The sequence below is a fragment of the Balaenoptera physalus genome, assembly GCF_965194825.1.
Source record: "Balaenoptera physalus genome assembly, chromosome: 10".
Classification (NCBI taxonomy): Eukaryota; Metazoa; Chordata; class Mammalia; order Artiodactyla; family Balaenopteridae; genus Balaenoptera; species Balaenoptera physalus.
The window spans coordinates 97105168-97124319 of record NC_138889.1 but is presented as its reverse complement, the minus strand read 5'-3'; the positions used below and the strand labels follow the sequence as shown (position 1 = coordinate 97124319).

General features: G+C 36.3%; 1 long non-coding RNA gene across 1 annotated transcript in view; it reads right to left on the bottom strand.

Annotated features, from left to right (window-relative positions):
• Nucleotides 1-2863: 2863 nt before the first annotated feature.
• The window catches only part of LOC309636895, a 76411-nt gene continuing 60122 nt past the window's right edge, over nucleotides 2864-19152 (bottom strand). The window contains exons 3-5 of the long non-coding RNA XR_014250285.1: nucleotides 13915-14030; nucleotides 11536-11607; nucleotides 2864-5275 (exon numbers count right to left, since the gene is read on the bottom strand). This is a non-coding gene — a long non-coding RNA (uncharacterized lncRNA). The remainder of the gene's footprint in view (nucleotides 5276-11535; nucleotides 11608-13914; nucleotides 14031-19152) is intronic.

Here is a 19152-nt window from a genome sequence, read left to right as displayed (position 1 = left end):
ACAAATACTAGTATGTTTTTATACACATCTCTTGATTATTTTATATTAAATTCTTAGAAATGCAATTACTGAGATGTGTTGCAAATATTTTTTCCCAGTCTTTGGCTTACTTTTTCATTTTTTTAAGTGTATTTTGATGAGGAAGTTTTTAATTTTGATGAAATACAATTAATTTTTTTCTCTTACGCGTCCTTCTTTTTGTGTCTTATCTAAAAAATCTTTGCATTAACCAAGATCACAAAGATTTTTCTCCTGTTTTCTTCTAGCAGTTTTATCTCTTACGTTTAGATTTATGACCCATTTCAAGTTAATCTTTGTGTATAGTATAGTATGAGGCTAGGAACAGGGCTCATCATTTTGCATATGGATACCCAACTGTTCCAGAATCATTTGTTGAAAAGATTATTTTTGCCTACTGACTTACCCTGGCACTTTTGTTGAAAGTCACTTGATGTTACATGTGCACATCTCCATTTTGTTTTGTTCCACTGATTTATTTATCATTGTTAAAATTACAGTTAGGTTACTGTAGTTTTAAAGTAAGTCTTGGGAATTCCCTGGTGGTCCAGTGGTTAGGACTTGGTACTTTCACTGCTGGGACCTGGGTTCAATCCCTGGTCGGGGAAGTAAGATCCTGCAAGCCACGCTGCATGGCCAAAAATTAAAGTCTTAAAATCAGAGAGTGTTCTGATTTGGCTACCCTAGAGCCTTTGCATTTCCATATAAATTTTAACCTGTTGAATTACATATATATTTATAGAGAGAGAGAGAGAGAGAGATACACCAATTTGAGAAGTGAAATTTTAACTATATTGAGTCTTCCAATACATGACCATGGTATCTTTCTCATTATTTAGGTATTCTTTAGTTTCTCTGAGCAGCTTCAGCATACAAGTCTTGAACATACCTTGTTAAATATATCCTTAAGTATTTCATGTTTACTGGGGCTAGTTAAATGGTTTTGTTTCTTAATTTCAATTTACAATTATTGTTATGGCATGAGCATTTTTAAGACTCTTGGTAAATACTGTCCTTTATGAAGGTCATACCAGTTTGTATATCCAACAAAATATGAGAATGCCTGTTTGACCACACTTTTGTAAGTACTTATCACATTTAAACATTTTTCTCCAAATGTGGCAGATTTTAAAAATAGTTCTATTCTTTCAACTTACTTTCTTTGATTACTGGAGAATAATTTTCTCTTCTTGGGAAGATTGTTGGACCTCAGGCACAGAAAGTTTGAACATATGCCTTGGTTTACAGCACACCATCATCATTGGCCTTTTAATTTAGTTCCTTTTACTTCATTTCCTGCTCCTATTCTCTCTCCTTTTTGGTCTATGGGCAACCTTTTTCTTGTCCTTAGGAAACCATTCTATGTTTGACATGTTTTTGCATATTTTCTTGTAAGACATTTTTGTTTCCATGTGTTTTAAATGTACACAATGGTATTATGGTATAGATTTCATTATTACTTTCACTAAACACTGCATTTTAAAAAATATACGCACATGTGGTGGGTATATGTAGTCCTTTGCTTCTATGTAATGCATAGTACTATATATGTGCTTCCACCATATTTTACCTATTCCCCCATCTCCCCAAAGGGATTACGAATCCCAGGTTCACTCTAAGCTACTGCCACCAAAAACAATGAGATCAATATCCTCATTTTTGTTTCTCTGGAGACCTGCGTAAGACTTGAGGACACATACCCAAAAACAATTTATTAAGATCTATATTCATTTGACTAAATTCTGCCAGATTAATCTCCAGAATGGTTCTACCACTTTATACTCTCAGCACCAGTGTATGAGGGTTCCTATCCCCTCATCCCTATCAACACTTGACATTACCCATCCTTCTAATTTCTGTTAGTCTACTGGGTATAAAGGATATTATATTGTGGCTTTAATCTGAACCCCTCTGATTACTAATGAATTTGAGCATATCTTTCTATGTTGTTAGCTTGATTATAACCTTCGTGCATTTTTCTATCGGTCTCTTATTTTTTGTTTGATGATCTAGGTATTCCTAGTTGTATTTTTTTTTGAAATTTATTTTTTTATACAGCAGGTTATTAGTTATCTATTTTATACATATTAGTGTATACATGTCAATCCCAATCTCCCAATTCATCCCACCCCCCCACCCCCGCCCCACCGCTTTCCCCCCTTGGTGTCCATGTTTGTTCTCTACATCTGTGTCTCTATTTCTGCCTTGCAAACTGGTTCATCTGTACCATTTTTCTAGATTCCACTAGGTATTCCTTGTTGTATTATAGATACTAGGTCCTTGTTGGATTTAGACATGAAAATATATTCTCCAATAGTGCCATCTATTATAAATTATGAAATCTTTTTTTCTCAGTACCTTTTTCCAGTGATCTGTTGATGCATAATGAAGCACTCAAAACCTCAGACACTTAAAACAAACCATTTTACTTTGCTCATGATATTTTTGGGTCAAAAATTGGGAGGGGCTCCACTGGGCGTTTCCCCTGATTTACACAGCAATAGCCAAGGCAGCTGGGGCTGGAAGGTCCATTTCCAAAACGACTTCTTCACTTACACTTCACTTCTTCAGTTTCCTTGGTGCTCCTTGGCTTCTCTACTTGATGTCTCAGTCTCCAGGGCCTATTTTTATGACCTTGGACTTCTCACAACATGGTGATTTCAGGGTAATTGGATTTCTTATGTAGTGGCTGGCTTCCAAGAGGCAGGAAAGAGAAGTCAGGCAAGGTAAAAGCAACACCTGGAATTGGCACACCATCACTTCTACCATATTCTCTTGGTCAAAGCACTCAAAGGCCCTGCCCAAATTCAAGAAAGTGAAGAAAAAAAAAAAAAAAAAAAAGAAAGTGGAGAGATGCCACCTTTTGATGACAGAGTAACATCACGTTGTAGAAGAACATGTGAGCTGGGAGATATTGTTGTGGCAAACTTTGGAAAACACAGTCTGCCACATTATTGATTTTTTTTTTTCTTTTGTGAGTTGTCAAACCATGGCTTAGCCCTTCCATCTTTTCCTACTGATTTATAAAAACTTTTTATATTACATATCTCAAAAATTTTCATTTATAAAAATTATGTTTTTTCCAAGTTTTCCTCCTCAGGTAGAAGAATATAAGACAGTTTCATTTACTTCACTGTTTCCTTCTAAAAATCTTTTGTTAGGATGAAAAAATTACTGAAATCTATGTATCTCAAAAAATTAATGATATATGTTACAGGATCTTCTCAAAGAATAAACCATTTCACAGATATCTTTAAATTAATCCCATTATATTAAAAACTCAGGGACTTCCTTGGTGGTCCAGTGGTTAAGACTCTGTGCTTCCAGTGCAGGGGGCGTGGGTTCGATCCCTGGTCAGGGAACTAAGATCCCACATGCCGCGTGGCACGCCCAAAAAAAATAAAATAAAATTGTATAATAAAATAATTAGAACAAATGGCACAAAAAGTTTAAAATCACTGATGTCTTCATTTTAACTTTCTAATACAATGGGCCTTTTCTTTCCCTTCATAAACTGCACATACTCTTCACCTTTGGTTAACGCTAAAATAAAAAAGAAAAAGTTGTCCACTCTTTTAATACAACTTCATTGACAATATGGTCCTCACCCCCTCAAAAAAAGTTCTTTAGAAACAATTTAAAATCCAGAAACATGTATTTATTTGAGTTAAAAAAAGCAAACTACAAAAGCAGTTTACCAATAATATTTTTTGGTTAATAAACACACACAGAACTGCTTTCTTCTATTATGTGAATTCAAGGACTTCTAATATTGTCTCAATAAAACCTTTCACAAATATTTATTTCATGAGAGTGTCAGACAAGAAATAATACTGTCTTCAAGCAAGACTTGTCTGAAAATGACAAGTCATGCATCTCTTCATTAACTAAAGACTGTTAATAACAAAAAAGCAAACTAAAGCTATATGTCCTGGATTTTTTGCATGCCAAATTCTGGCACTTTGTGCTCAGGTTTAAGGTAGTTATTAACTCATTTTTCCCCAGCACATAGAAATATAATATGCATAGCATTTTAATTATAAAACTATAATATGACAAGTATCCTTTATTAAAATAATGTCCTTATTACAAATATTTCAGATAAAAATGGTTTTTAAAGTTGAAGCAAATTAATTTGGAAAAACAAATTCCAAACTAAACAAAAATGTCATTTAAGTTCTAGAAGCACACAGGCACACTGAGGGAGAAAGTCAAACAAAAAGAAAAACAAGGAAGGCAGAGGACACGGCAAAATGACCTCTTAAGCTCTTCTGAAGCTTTCAGATATAGCTAGAATCCTTTAAGTGGCAGGATATATGCTTATGACCTTGTTTTCTTTCAGATGGAAATGAATTAATGTCTTTTAATTTAGACACAGTATTTTGAAGTAACTGTTGGTTTGCTGTGTCTTGCCCATAAAAATCATATGACATACTCTGACTTCAAAAAATAAGGCCCAGCAGAGCAGAGATAATGTATTCTGTCCTAGAAATATATGTAGGAAGAATCAGAAAATAAAATTGACAGGCGTGCAAAAATTTTAAATACCTTTCCTCTTTCTCCAAGGAAGGTGGAGGTGAGGGGTGGAGACACACTGTGTGTTTAAGAGTATCACAATCTAAAAACAAATGTATGAAACAGAAGAAAACAAAATACACATACAAGTGCACAAAGGACAATCAATAATTCCTCCTCTTCAAATAATGTAAATGAAAAATAAGGGCCAAATTCTGAATGGGTGATTTGTTGCCTTGTACATGCAGTTTTGCCACTCACAAATGTTCACAGATGCAGAAACGCATTAATAAGAGATGCTTACTTTCAGCAAAGGGAAATGGAACAGAAAGGACTCGAGAAAAAGCCTCAAATAGATATTCCTACCCCCACCCCTACAAGTGTTTCCAAATTTTGGCTACAATGTAAAATGAAAACTTGATTTTTTGTTACCTTCCGAACTCTATCACCACGTACCTCAGAGACATTGCAGGTTCGCCTCCAGGCCACCGTGATAAAGCGAATATCGCAATAGAGCAAGTCATGCACATTTTTTGGTCTCTCAGTGCATATAAAAGTACTGTTTACACCACACTGTAGTCTATTAAGTGTGCAATAGCATTATATCTAAAAAATAATGTACAGACCTCAACTAAAAAATAGTTTATTGGGACTTTCCTGGTGGTCCAGTGGTTAAGACTCCGCACTTGCACTGCAGGGGGTGTGGGTTCGATCCCTGGTCAGGGAACTGAGATCCTGCATGCTGCGAGGCAAGGCAAAAAAAAAAAAAATTGCCAAAAATGCTAACCCTCATTTGAGCCTTCAGCAAGTCACAGCAGTAACATCAAAGATCACTGATCACAGATCACCATAAAAAATATAATAATAATGAAAAAGTTTAAAATATTGTGAGAATTACAAAAAGGTGACACAAAGACACAAAGTAAGCAAATGCTATTAGAAAAATGGTACTGGACTTCCCTGGTGGTGCAATGGTTAAGAATCCACCTGCCAATGCAGGAGACACAGGTTCAAGCCCTGGTCCAGGAAGATCCCACATGCCACGGAGCAACTAAGCCCATGCGTCACAACTACTGAGCCTGCGCTCTAGAGCCCATGTGCCACAACTACTGAAGCCCACACACCTGGAGCCCGTGCTCCGCAACAAGAGAAGCCACCAAAATGAGAAGCACGTGCACCGCAATGAGTAGCCCCCACTCGCCACAACTAGAGAAAGCCCGCTCACAGCAACGAAAACCCAATGCAGCCAAAAATAAATACATTTATTAAAGAAAACAAACAAACAAACAAAAACCCACCAAAGCTGCTAAGTGCAATAAAGTGAAGCACAGTAAAACACAGTATGCCTGTATCTGGAACTAAGTTTGTGTCTCTTTTTTGAATGAACACCAGAACCAAAGGCTTTCACTTATAACACCTAGGTCAAGAAAGTTACCCTTTGGTTTATGTCTCATTGAAAGGAGTTTCATCAAAACCATGCAAAGCCTAAGTTTCAAAAAGACAGCTTTTGACATACCTATCCAACACACAACCTTAGGGATCATCCTCTCCAAAAGGCAGTGGATTTTGCCATATTTTTTTCTGAAACTACTGTTGACTTTACGTATTACAAAACACATTTTACACCAGCAGCAGAACTGAAGTGATGGAGACAGAAAGCAGAGTACAAAATAAAGGCCTCAGGGGCCAAATGTTAGAATTCTTGGGTGTAAAACCTCACCATTTCGTCAAGAGATGTGCCTACTCGTAAATGTCCAGAAGGGTTCTTTGCAAATGCATTGAAAAGTTTATCTCTAAACTTATAAGTAAACACCCATCCACTCTCAAAGCACCTTCTTATGAACCACCTGTTCTGCTTAACGCAAGTCAAAGGTAACTTGGCAATTTAAAATTAATGTATCTTCTTTCAAAGCAAATTGTGCTTGTGGTTGGTTTTGAACGATTCTGAATGATTCTACAAATCTACAACTTCTAGCCATCCAGTTTTCCTAAGATACAAAACCAACTCACCAGTTATTCTACTGCATCACCAAACCATAACAAATGTGGACAATACAGACCATTTAAAAGTAAGTTTCTCAATCTTTTATCAACTGGAAAGTTAGCTAATATTCTGAGACACATTGGGGTCAGGTCAGAGGAAAGGAAAGAACTTTATGTATTACAAAACACATTTTACATCAGCAGCAGAATTGAACTGACGTGACTAGCAAGCCAACAACATCAGTCTACCAATTTATACCCAAAATCACATTCAGCAGAAACACACAAACGCACCCAGCTTTGCTACTTTTTCTACCATTAGTATACTCTCAAGTAGTCAAGTACTAAGCAAATTCAGACGAGGAAAATTATGAAAACCTACTTCATTACAAAACGTCAAAGGGCTTTTTAATGATATATGAAAGTGGTCCAATGCAATGACACAGAAACAGGTTTTAGATGCTCCAAAATACCAAGAAAAAAATGGAACATAATTTTTTTTACTCTCTCTATAAATAATTTCTGTAATGTGGCCTGCCCCCCAAACTAAAAACTGATAGCTGATTTCCAAAACATCTATTATACATTATTTCAAATCCCCTACTTCACCAAACTTGAGTGAAAGAACTTTCTACACACCAGTTCTACTTGGGGGGGGGGGGAGCTTTTAAATAACCTTGTCTGAGAAATGGCTTTTCATGGCCAGTTAGGTCTCAAGTTACATAGACAACAACCAGACTATAAGGCAGAATTTATGGAGCAACACATGGTGGCAGAAATAGTGAGGTCCAAGTTCTTGCAGTAGGTAAGGCAGCTGCTGACCTGCTTGGCAATCTGGTGTTATCCGGAGATGCTAATACATGAAGTTACATGTCAGTGCACAGTGTCTCCTTTTGCCTCATGTTGAGAAAATACCCAATAACAAAGATCAAAGTGTCCCAACATGCAGAAGCACCCTGTGAGCCAAGAGTCAGGTAACACAGGTAAAAGTAAATCTGATTCCCAAACAGTTCCAAAAGTTCCCAAACAACTTCAGAGCACCAGAGAAGCCGAAGGGGCTTGCTCCCTAGAACTAAAGGTATTACTTGTGATACTGGCATTTGTTTTAAATCCATTTTTGCACACAATACTTTTCTACAGACAGCTGCAAAACACTCTTCTGAGAGCTCCAAAGATTTAAGAACACATCCAAGTTAGCAGAAAAGCACTTCACAAGAACTGCCTGCCACTGCCTCACAGCATTAGCAAACAAGGTTAAAGTTCACCACATGCAAGAGAAAGGGAATCACCCATTCACGACCGACAGGCTTACAACTCATACAGTTTCTTACACCTAAAACAGACAACACCCAAGCTACTGCTGTCCACCCTTTCCAAAATCCCAGCTCTTGCATAAATCCCACCAGACCCAAGAAAACGAGCCCAACCTCACCCCAAACAGGGTCGTAAGCATCACCGACTACATGCAGAGTGGAGCGCTGTAAGAAACGCGGGAGGGGCGCAGGACACACACCACAACAAAACAGAGGCGACTCCAAAACTCTCAGGCGCTAGCCACACAGGCATTTCAAAGGCAGAAGGCCAGACGGCCAGGGTCCGGCAGGCTGGGGCCCCTCATCAAGCCGGTAGCCGCCAGAGGCCCCCCCTCCCCACCGCCCCGGACAATCTAACGACAGCAGGCCCCCGAATTAACCCGTCAGGCCGCTCTCCCACCTCCCAAGCACACAACTAACAGGCTCTTGGCAACCTGGGGGCTGTTGGGGGCCCTCTCACGGTACAGAGAGCCCCCCAAGCCGTCCGGAATGGCAGGATCCCCCAACTCCTGCCTCGGCGGCGGCCATCACAACAAGAAAACGGACTTTTACGACAACTCCCACAATGCCGCGGCCTACAACTCCCAGAGTGCACCGGGCGGCGCCGCGGTTAACCCTGTCGTGGCGCCGGGGCTGGCGAGCCCTTCTCCCGTCCCCCTCCCAACTCCCAATTGCTGCACTTACTTTCACCCTCACAGTCCGAAACTAACTTTGGAAATTTTGTCAAGCAGCTACAGTTATGCTATCTCGGTGCCTTCTTTTATCATACAAACAACCTCAGCAGCCCAGAAGATTATCCCTGACAGAGAACTTTTTGTTATTTCCAGAGCTCTCCTCACAGTGCCAAATGTTTATCATTTTCGGGGACATTTAACTTCAATTAATTTTCCCCTTCGCCCTTATAATTTTCTGACATTTTTCTGAATTATTATAGCCTCGAGCTTTTGGTACTCAACTTTATTAATTTTAAATCTGTTTTCCAAGTTCTGGGAATCAAGAGAGAAAGACTATCCTATAACTGACCACAATGTTCTACATCTCTCCATTTTATAAGACGAATTTTCTCAAATATTTGACTAAGAAATTCATGCAACTCTAAATAAGTCCTAATAAGACAAATTAGTTATGGGCAATATATATTTTAAATTTCAAGTTAATTTTTTTTTAAGGGAAAACCTCATGTGCCAACATACTTTGCTTTCTCTTTTCTCTTTCTATTGATAGACAGTCAGATATGGCATAAACTGCTGCTTTATTCCTTTCCGACTTTAAAATATCAGCAAACAACAGGTAAAGAAACATTTTAATATAATTTGAAAAATAAACGAAGACTTCATTCTTTCAGAAAACTGCACAGCACATCTTTTTCTCACGAAAGAACTCCTTTAAAGTCTTTCTCATTTTAATTAAAAGTAAGGTTTAAAATACATTTCTTTTAAATATATTGCCCATAATTTTAGTAAAGATGACAATCACATTTAGAGATCACTGTATCATCAATATAAATTAAGTGTCTAAGCTGTACTTACACAAACTAACTTGCTCAGACGTGTAACTGACTGACAGACAAAATAATTGTTTGGTATTTGATGCATGCACTAAAACAACAACTAGAATTCTCCTAAAGTATCTGCTATTTTTCTTATACCCAAATATAAAATAAAATGTACACAATGTCTGATTTTTCCATTGGAGCATTTTGCCATTTGAAAGGGCACTCAAAATGTATCCTGAATTTCAAAGCACAAAACTCAGAAATCCTAATACACAAACAAAAACCCATAGACTTCTTGGAAAGATACATCATCAGCAAAACTCTATTCTACAATATTCTATTTTAAACGTATCTTTTAATATTACATTTAGCTTATTAGTAAATGTTTTGATCTAGTAAACTACAATGAGAAAATATTTCTCCATCATTTATTTTTTTCACTCATGTTACAGTATGTAGTTTCATTAACAATTAAGATAAATGCTACATACCAAGACATAAAAAATTATACATTCATATATGTTTTGAATTTTAGTTCATTATACTATTATAGCTTCTGTATTTTTCTAATTTTCACTTAACACTTTAGCTAGAATTTAGGTAGAAGAAGTTGACTTGTTTTCCCCCTATTTTTTAATAGCTGCCAGACCATAAGAATTTAATGCATATTTTATATATTATTCTCCTGATGTTAAAATATATGATTCATAAGAAAGGCTAAGATACAAGTCAGAAATGAAACTTATCTCCTCGTATATGTATTACATGCTTACAACTCTCTTCTCAGTGCTATGAGATTATATTTTCCATTAGGAGGTTAGTCATTTTTTTCTTTGCTTTGCTTTTATCTTTCAAATTATAAGATTTAAAAATTGGTATATTAAAGGGCTATATTTAAAGATTAAAATAGAAGTAATTTTATATTTTTTAAGTTACCATAATTCTTCTTTTAAAAATAACTTAGAAGTTTAGTATATCCTAGTTAAGTAATTTAAGTAAGTCTTAACCTATATACTTAATATTAACGTGAGTTTCTTTATAACAAATGTATTCTAGAAATGAATTTTTCAAATTCATACCAAAAATTTAGTATTTTTCTCCCAAAATTTTAGATTCTGTTTTATTACATGAATTTTTACGTGTATTTCTTAAAAACCTAAACCTCTATATTATGTTTTTTTTTTAATATTCATATGTAACGGTATTAATGTATTTAAAATTAGGGTAAATCTTGTTTATTCTTGAGAATATATGTTAATAGAAGTCAAACACTGCAATCTATTTCTTTTTCCAAATGTGGTATTGGTGACAAAGCTAGAATGTACAGAGTTGCAGATCTTACAACAGATTCTATATATAATTTCAGTAACTACTTCTTTTATCCTTTTAACTTCATAAAATACTTCAATTCATCTCTAAATGTTTGTTTAGATGTTTTAATTGCAGTTTTAGTTTATCTGCTTTAAAACATCTGATTTTCATATACATAATTTATACTGTTCATGCAAGTAAACTGCACTAATAGAATTACTGCCAAAACCAGAATGAGTTGCTAATATTCTTTTTTGCTCAAAAAGTTAGTCTGTCTTTTCTTTTCCGACATTACCAGTATGACACAAGCAAAAACTGAAAAGAGGTCACACACAAAGGACAGGTTCTTGCCTGATTAAACTAATTGGTTATATTTACATTATAACCCTACAAAGCAATATTGTGAGTCTATCCCAGAGCTTAAGCTTCTCTCTCAAATCTTAATTAACTTTAATTCATTGGCCTGCTTTTAAAGCAGTGACCAGTCTTTCAAATTTATCAAAATAGTCTACTTTTTATTACCGTATACGTTTACATTTATGTTTAGGAATATTCTAGTTGTCTGAAAAATCTCTAGTTTCTGATTTTGCTAAATATAATTTTAATTTTATGCCTTAAATACTTAGAAAAGCTGGATGATGGGAATCCTATTATCACGTCAGTCTATGAGAAAGTGCAAAAAAATTTTTGCATTCATTTTTTTCCAACCAATTGATCTTTTTAAATCAAAATTTTCCAACTAATTTGTTTTATTTAATTTAAAAAATCTTGCTTTCTTTCCTCTTCATAATGTTTGACATCAGTTAGGATAAGCAAAGCTTAAGTACATGTCACTTCTTTTCTCTGATCGAAATGCTCTCTTTTCAACAGATGGATAAACAATGGAAAACGTTTCCTTACCTAAAGATGAAATGTTTCACTTTCAAAAAGAATCTTCAAGGTTTGTCTGGAGATAAGACTTTTTACATTTTCCTGTGGAAATGAAAAAGATACAGGTTAATGATTATGATCACTTCTACTCTGTAAAAAATCATAATAGGATGATGGATATTTGAATCTTTTTAGTCTTAATTTTAGAGAGCAAGGTCTAAATAGAATTTAATTAAATCAATGCTGTCAGTTAAAAAATCATCTTGTTTTACAGTTTAAATTTTATCACAGAACCGCCACAAGGTAGTAGTTTCTTATACTTACTTGTTCTGCATTTTATTCTGCCATTAATTTTTCTTGTTTTTATGCATATGGCTCAATAGTTTTAATACTCTTTCAATCTATTGAAGTCATTAACTATCTTTATCTGTTTTAAGATGTTTTCTAATACATAATAATGCCTCCTTTATATATAGTTTCTATAGTCTAAATTTCAAATAAATACGTGAAAGAAAAAAATCCAAACTCTAAACTTTCTTTCAGAAGGCTTTTTCTAACTTCAAATCAATTTCCCCCAAAAGAGATGTGTAAAACACTACCTACTCTAAGGCAGAAATACTAATACTCTAAGACAGAGTAGGATTTAGGCTGAATTTTTAAAAACAATTATCCTGCTCCTCCCTCTTCCTCTTTGTGCTCATAATTTTTTCTCCACTTTAATTCAGGATTACATTCATTAACCCCCATCATGCCTTCTCTCCAAAGAAAAATTACCTTCGGCTTGGAAAACTTTCAGATCCCTTACATTTTCCCTTAATTTCACATAAGGATCTACTATGTCAAACTGAGTATTAATGAGTGTTAATTATGCTGTTTCTCCCCTGAATTTCTTTTCCTAGACCTGTTTCTAATTCTTCCCTCTATATGATTCTACCATACCCCACTTAGTTTTTTTCTTTTCTTTTTTTTTTTTTTTAACACCACCAAGATTTGTCTGACATTTCTTTCCCCAACATTTCAGGGCATATTCCAATTTTCTTTTTGGGTTTTGATGCATGTATCACAGTCTGGCTAATGGTACCTCTCCATACTCCAAACATAAATAATTTCACTCCCCACTAGAGACTTGTGGGCTTTCATTCAACAGACCCTAGAAATTTCCTGTTCTTCACCAGGACATCCATTTGGGATTCACATATGGATGAATAAAGTTGGAGAGTTGAAGGTGAATTAGATCCACAAGAAAGAATGCCAACCACAGATACCACTGTTCACATCACTGAAAGTATCTTGCTCAAACTACCTTGACGCTTTAGGGTTTTAAAAATTCACACGCACAAGCACTAAAAAAATTCCTTTCCTCATGTTACCCTCGGCTGTCTTCAATTTCCTAAGCCATTTTTTCAAAGGATGTAAACTTTGTGGTATAATATGCGTGCACAAAGCAAAGGTTTCTTTTGAGGGTAGGAAAGGGGGCCACTCACAGACCCAACCAGTTTCTAGGTCAGAAGCAACGTGACCTCCGGGGTCTCTACCCAGACTAAAAGCTTGAGTTCTGCCTCTCATTTTGCCTGTCATATGCTCCCGAGGGATTGAAGATAAGCATATAACTACACCGTGCCTCAGTTTCTTCATCTCTAACTGCATTCCCTGACTCAGTACAACAAGCAGATGGTGAAGTGGGAGTAGCCAAGGAAGGCAGAATCAAAAGGCCAAAAGAAGAGAGACTTAAACTAACCTGGCATCTATCCCTCACCTCCACCCATTTTCCTGAAGCCTCCCAGCAATGGCGGTGGGCTGTGGCATTGGGTGAGGTTGACGGGAACAAAATGGACAGCCTCCAGTATCTCCAAACCCTACAACAGTGCAGGCAATGAGGGTCAGAAATAACAGCAATGTTTTTCTTTTTTAATAAAAAAAAAGAAAAAAAAAAAAGCCAGGCTAAAAGCCTCTTTCTAAAATATTGACATGGTAGGTAAATGCTTTTTATAAAGAAGAATACACAAGTGGGTTCAGGGCCATAAAAATCTTATCTTTCCTTCAGCCTCAGTGCTATTGGCTTCTTTTTCTCCATGTAAACAGACAAACTAGTCCTCATTCAGTAACCCAACGCTCTCATAACTGGGGAGCAAGCACAGTGGGGAGCCTTTAAACCCCTCAGAGAAACTCCCTCCAACCCAACCCTAGCTCAGTGAATTGTGAAGGAAACTCAGCAAAGCGTTATTAGTGTTTGGGAGGATTCTGCCCCTCCCCTGTTCAGAACTCCACGCCAAATTAATCTGACTCATTAGATCCTATTGAGACACTCCATTATGTAAAAGAAAGCACTAAGCTTAAACTTAGTTAAAAGCGATTTTTTAAAAAAGCCAAGATATAGTCATCCTAAACAGTAACAGATTAACTGCTTACCAGTTTCAACACCAGCTGCAAACGGGGTTGATTCTTCATTTGCTGCAACCATAAACGCTGCCAAACTCTCCCCCAAACTTCCTTTTCATTTTAGAAACCAAGTTCCTAGAAATAATCTTTAAAAAAAGAATCTTCTTTACTATGGGCTTTTAAACATTAACCGCAAATCCAATCTAACACTGTTTAGCGTAAAATTAGAGTTCTCTCTCTGTCTCTGTCTCTGTCTCTCTCTTTCCCTCCCTCCCTCCTTCTTTCCCTCCCTCTTTTAATTAATTTGGGAAAGTTCACTGACTTCTCTATTCTGCTACCTGGGTATCATTTTAAAACTGAAGAAACTTCCCCTCTCTTTTCCTTCATCCTTATTTGAAATCCCTCTTTAAACATACCACAAATTTCCCTGGCTTCACTGTACTGCAATCTTGGCCGAATTTCTTCAAATTCTACCCTCATAGAAATGTAAAATGTAAAATGAGGGGGTTGTACAGGACAATCTCCAAGGTCCCATTTAGCTCTAACATTCTATATGTGTCTATGATGATCCAGAGAAACTGGACCAACTCCATATAAGCACCCAAATTTGGGTCTCATTTCTATGTGTGTTACTGCTGTCACTATGTTTCTATAAACTTTTTGCTAAATTACAATATAACACAATTTTTCTGCCTTTCTAGGCTACCAGTCCCCTCTTCAGTTTGCTTCTTCAAACTAATTATTTTCTTTCTCTAAGAAACCATCTGTATCTCTAATAATGTTAACTCTATCCTTCCCATCAAGACTATCACTGCCACCAGCAGCCTTTTTCTGACCTAATTGAGGATCTCTTAATGACAGTGACACATTCTTCTAAGTGAAACCATAGTGTTTACTTACCCTACTGTCATCAACGTCATCCTCCTCATCATTTATAATATTCATGACAGCTTCCTAGATGGCAGACGACTATTCTAAGCACTGCACATTTAATCCTAACAACCTTGTAATGCAGATTCTATTATCGTCCCCATATTACAGATGAAGAAATTGAGGCAAACAAAGGTTAAGTCATTTGTCCAAGGTGTATTCCTGATGAGTGAAGGATCCAAGTTTGAAAACCATACATTTTGGGGACAGAGCTTGCACCCTTAACCACTATGATGCCCTGACTTTCTGCTTAAATGATTTCCATGGGCCCTCCCACCTCTAAAATCCTCTGATTACCCAGCACTTGATTACCTCAGAATATCTAATTTCTTAATTGATGAATTAGGCATAAGCAGAATATCTACTTTATAATTATGAGAATTAAAGAAATTTAATGTAAAGCACTCAAAACAGTGCCTGGCACAGAGTAAATAGCTTGAAAAGACATCAGCAATTATTTAATGGGTGAGCTCTCAATTTGCAAATGAACACACTGAGGTCAGAAGTTAGTGGGAAAATCTAGGACTGGAACCCAGGAGTAATGCACCCACTTCTTTTTTAAAAATGCCATTTACTAATGCAAGGCTAACTTCAGAGACACACTTAAATTTTAAGACTTTAAAATATCCCATGTCTTGTGTTTCTTAGTTCAGGGCTTTAGCTATTGAGCCACACAGCTCTTGCTAAAAGGCAAATTCCAGGGAATCAAGGAGTCTGGATTTGCCTGTCTTCACCTCCTGGTGCACAGCTGGGCTTTGCTAACCTGTAAGTCAGCAGTGTCTGTTTTTGGAAGAGCAAGCTTACCAGAGGCTTCCTGTTTATTAAAAATGACCACCGTGTTAAGAATAGGTTTAAAGTCTTTTCAAATAGTGATACTGATTTGGTGAAATGTATTTCTCACCAGAGGCCCCATACTTGAAAATGAGCCCATTTTATAGGTATTAACTGAAAAAAAAAAAAGGTATTCAAAAGGAAAGATCTCCTTCCCTGTATAAACAAAACTGGGGCTTGCAAGGGTTGTGCAGGTAATATTTATATTTTTAAATCAATGTGACGTATCAAATATGATAACAGTAGATTCAGGCATGCATTTGCGTACAGCAAAGAATCAAAGGGCTTGACATCAGCACAGTTGAAGCTGAGCTCTGCACTCTAGAATTTTACGTAGAAACAATCCCTTCACTACTGTAGGTATATCTTCTTTTTGTGTCCTCATGGCAATAAATAAACACACACACACATTTTGTGAGAAACAAATGCTATACTAACATACCAAAAAAGTATTACATTACTTGGTTAGAACACAGCTACTGCGATAATTACTATTCAAAAGATAAAAGAAGCATTTTTAAGAAGCACATAAATCTGGTAATTCTAAAGATGTTTAAAACAAAATATCTCGGTATAATTTATAATTTCATAATTTATCTCATCAGCATCAGATTTGCAGTTATCTTATCTGGCGATACTGGCTACCCTGATTTCCTCTCAAGTTCTTATCCAAGAATCCAAGTTCCTCAAACCCTTTTATTTCTGTGACCTTCTTCAAGCAACATTCCACCTTGCCCTGAGGTCAGAACCCCAAACTTTTCATCTATTAGCTCAGGTAAATAAAAAGGAACACGTCTTCATTTTTTAATGTCTACTGAGCTTTTCTTGTAGTTTCAATTCTAGAATTTTAAATGCATTTAAAAAACATTAAATAGTATTTTTGCACAGGATTTTCATTTTATACTGGTTTGTGTTACTAACCATACTCTTTAAAACTAAAGCCCCACCTCAGAACATTAAATTTGCCCTTAGTCCAGGGAAATTTTAAGTCCATGCTCCCCTCTTGAACATGCACACAAAATATTATCTCAATAAGATTTTATTTTATTAATATGCATGGTATTTTTTAACATTAAAATATTGGATCCCAAGGGGGTTTTATTTGTTCGGGGTTTTTTTTTTTTTTTTAAACTATTTATGATGGAGAATTTCAAAGAAAAGTAGAAAGAGTATAACAAACATCGTGCATACATCATTTCTATTTAAATGTTAATAGTTATTAACATTTAGTCATATTTGCTTCCTCTCTCTCCCTTTTTTTCTTTGCTGAGATACGCTAAAGGAAACTACAGACATCATGGCATTTCACTCCCAAATTCTTCACTGTGCTCGTCTAAAAAGTAAAGACATTTGCCTACGTAACCAGAATGCCATTATCACTCCCACAAAATTAACAATAATTCCCTATTACACAGGCCATATTCTAATTTCTCCACTTGGAATCTAATTTTCTTGATAATATCTTTTAAGTCTCTGTTCTGTCATCAGTGACAGTACACACATGTTCTTAAATAAAAGCCACCTCTAAAGTGGCTAATTCCAACTAGTTCTGCTAAGGAAGCAATACCCACCTTGAACTGCTCCAAGTCCGTTATCTGACAGATCATCAGGCATCATCTAATCTTGCCCTTTTGCCTGTTGGGGATGTCACGTTAAATCAAACACTGATGAGAACTTGATAAAAGATCCCGTGGTATTTCAAATAGATGTCTCCCCTCAATAATCAGTGTGCGCTGGGGAGCAAAGAGAGTGGGACAGGGGACCATAAACCCCAAACACAGTCACATAGTTTAAAATGGGGCTGTTTTGCCTCACTCAGTACAGGTCTATACAGCCCAACCCGCACAAGATGCTAAGGTGGTAATTTTTGATAGAGTCAAATTCACTGAAACTCAGAGGAAAAAATTCATTTTTCCTTCAATCATTTATTTAACTCAGTGAAAGTAAAATTATAATAATCCATGAAGGTGATGGAATAACTGGATTATTTGGATTTCTAGAAGTGAGGAATAAAGAGGGTTTTTGAGGGGTTTGGGGAGGAGACTAGAAATTAACCTGACATAAATTTTGTTATGCTTTGTCATACAGACCAGGGCAAAAGATCTCTCTTGTCCTTTTGTAGGAAATAATCAGAATAAAGAAAATAGGTAACCTAAGATTATCTTATCTTTTCAGTTCCATCTGCGAGCTATTTGTTTTTCTAGAAATGATCATCTATCTATATCTAAATCTATATCTATGTATCTCTATATACATATATATGTCTTTCAAAAACTGATGCAAACAAAGGAAGATGGTTAGTCAAGGGTTTTGCAAGCTCGGACACTTGAAGGCTATTCTTCCATGCTATTTACAGTGAGAGCATTGCTTGGAACAGCTAAACAGCATCCTTTTTTTTTTGGCCACCCCACACAGCTTGTGGGATCTTAGTTCCCTGACCAGGGATTGAACCCCAGGGAATTCCCAACAGCATCCTTTCTCAAGCTTTACCTTTTGAATCTTCCCCTTCTCCCTGAAGCCACAAAGCCACCTTAAAAATGTGTGCTCTCATTATTTTAAAAAAATATATATTTTTTTACCTATGACTGAACTAGTTAAGGAAATACAAATTTTGGTTTGTTCACTGAGGTAAAACTGGGTGGGGAAAAGATACTTCCCCTTTCCTTTGTAACCAAAGGATACCATATTATGTTTTCTCTCTCTCTTTTTTCTTTTATAATAAGAGAACTATAGCAAAAGTATGAAGTAGAAAATATTTACTGATAGTATCAGAATTGAGTGAGGCATACCCATCAGCGCTCAGCCATGTGCCACCCCCTTAAGAACCTCATTCTAAAAGACATGCCAACATGCCCATGTGTACATTTACAAAAACCTATGTGTGGAAACATTTACATTTGATATGATAATTTAGGTGGAGGAAATCAAAGTGAACTGCTTCCAAAAATGGGAACAAAGGACAATATGGGAAACCAGAATCCAAAGACAGTTCTCCATCTTTCCCTTTAGTAATAAAAAGCTTTCCAGCAAAATAAATAAATAACTTAATTGTTGGCTACCTCCCCTTACCACTCTTCGGAATAAAGGCAAGAAAAATGGCAAACATGCAAGAAGTAAAAAAGAGCTGTAAAGGACCTATGGAGATCTAAAAACTCAGAAATCCATCCCTGACCAGTGACACTGGCTGCAGAGCCACTCAACATATATGCGGATGGACAGACAGGCTGTGCATCCACCCTTGCCCATGTGGTCGTCCCTCCGGATGCCTTCCTGCCCTCACTCAACGGCGTGTTACAACTTCAAAAGACACAGACACACACACACACACACACGCACACACACACTTCAGAAAACTTTAAATGCCTCAAAAGAAAGGTATTTTTTTCCCTGGACAGATTTACTTTCTAAGTGACGTTTACAGTGTAAGTAGTCCTGTGTTATGCCATCCTTACAGCATGTCCAAGAAACAGAATGTTGGCATCATTTACTTATATAATAAATACTTAT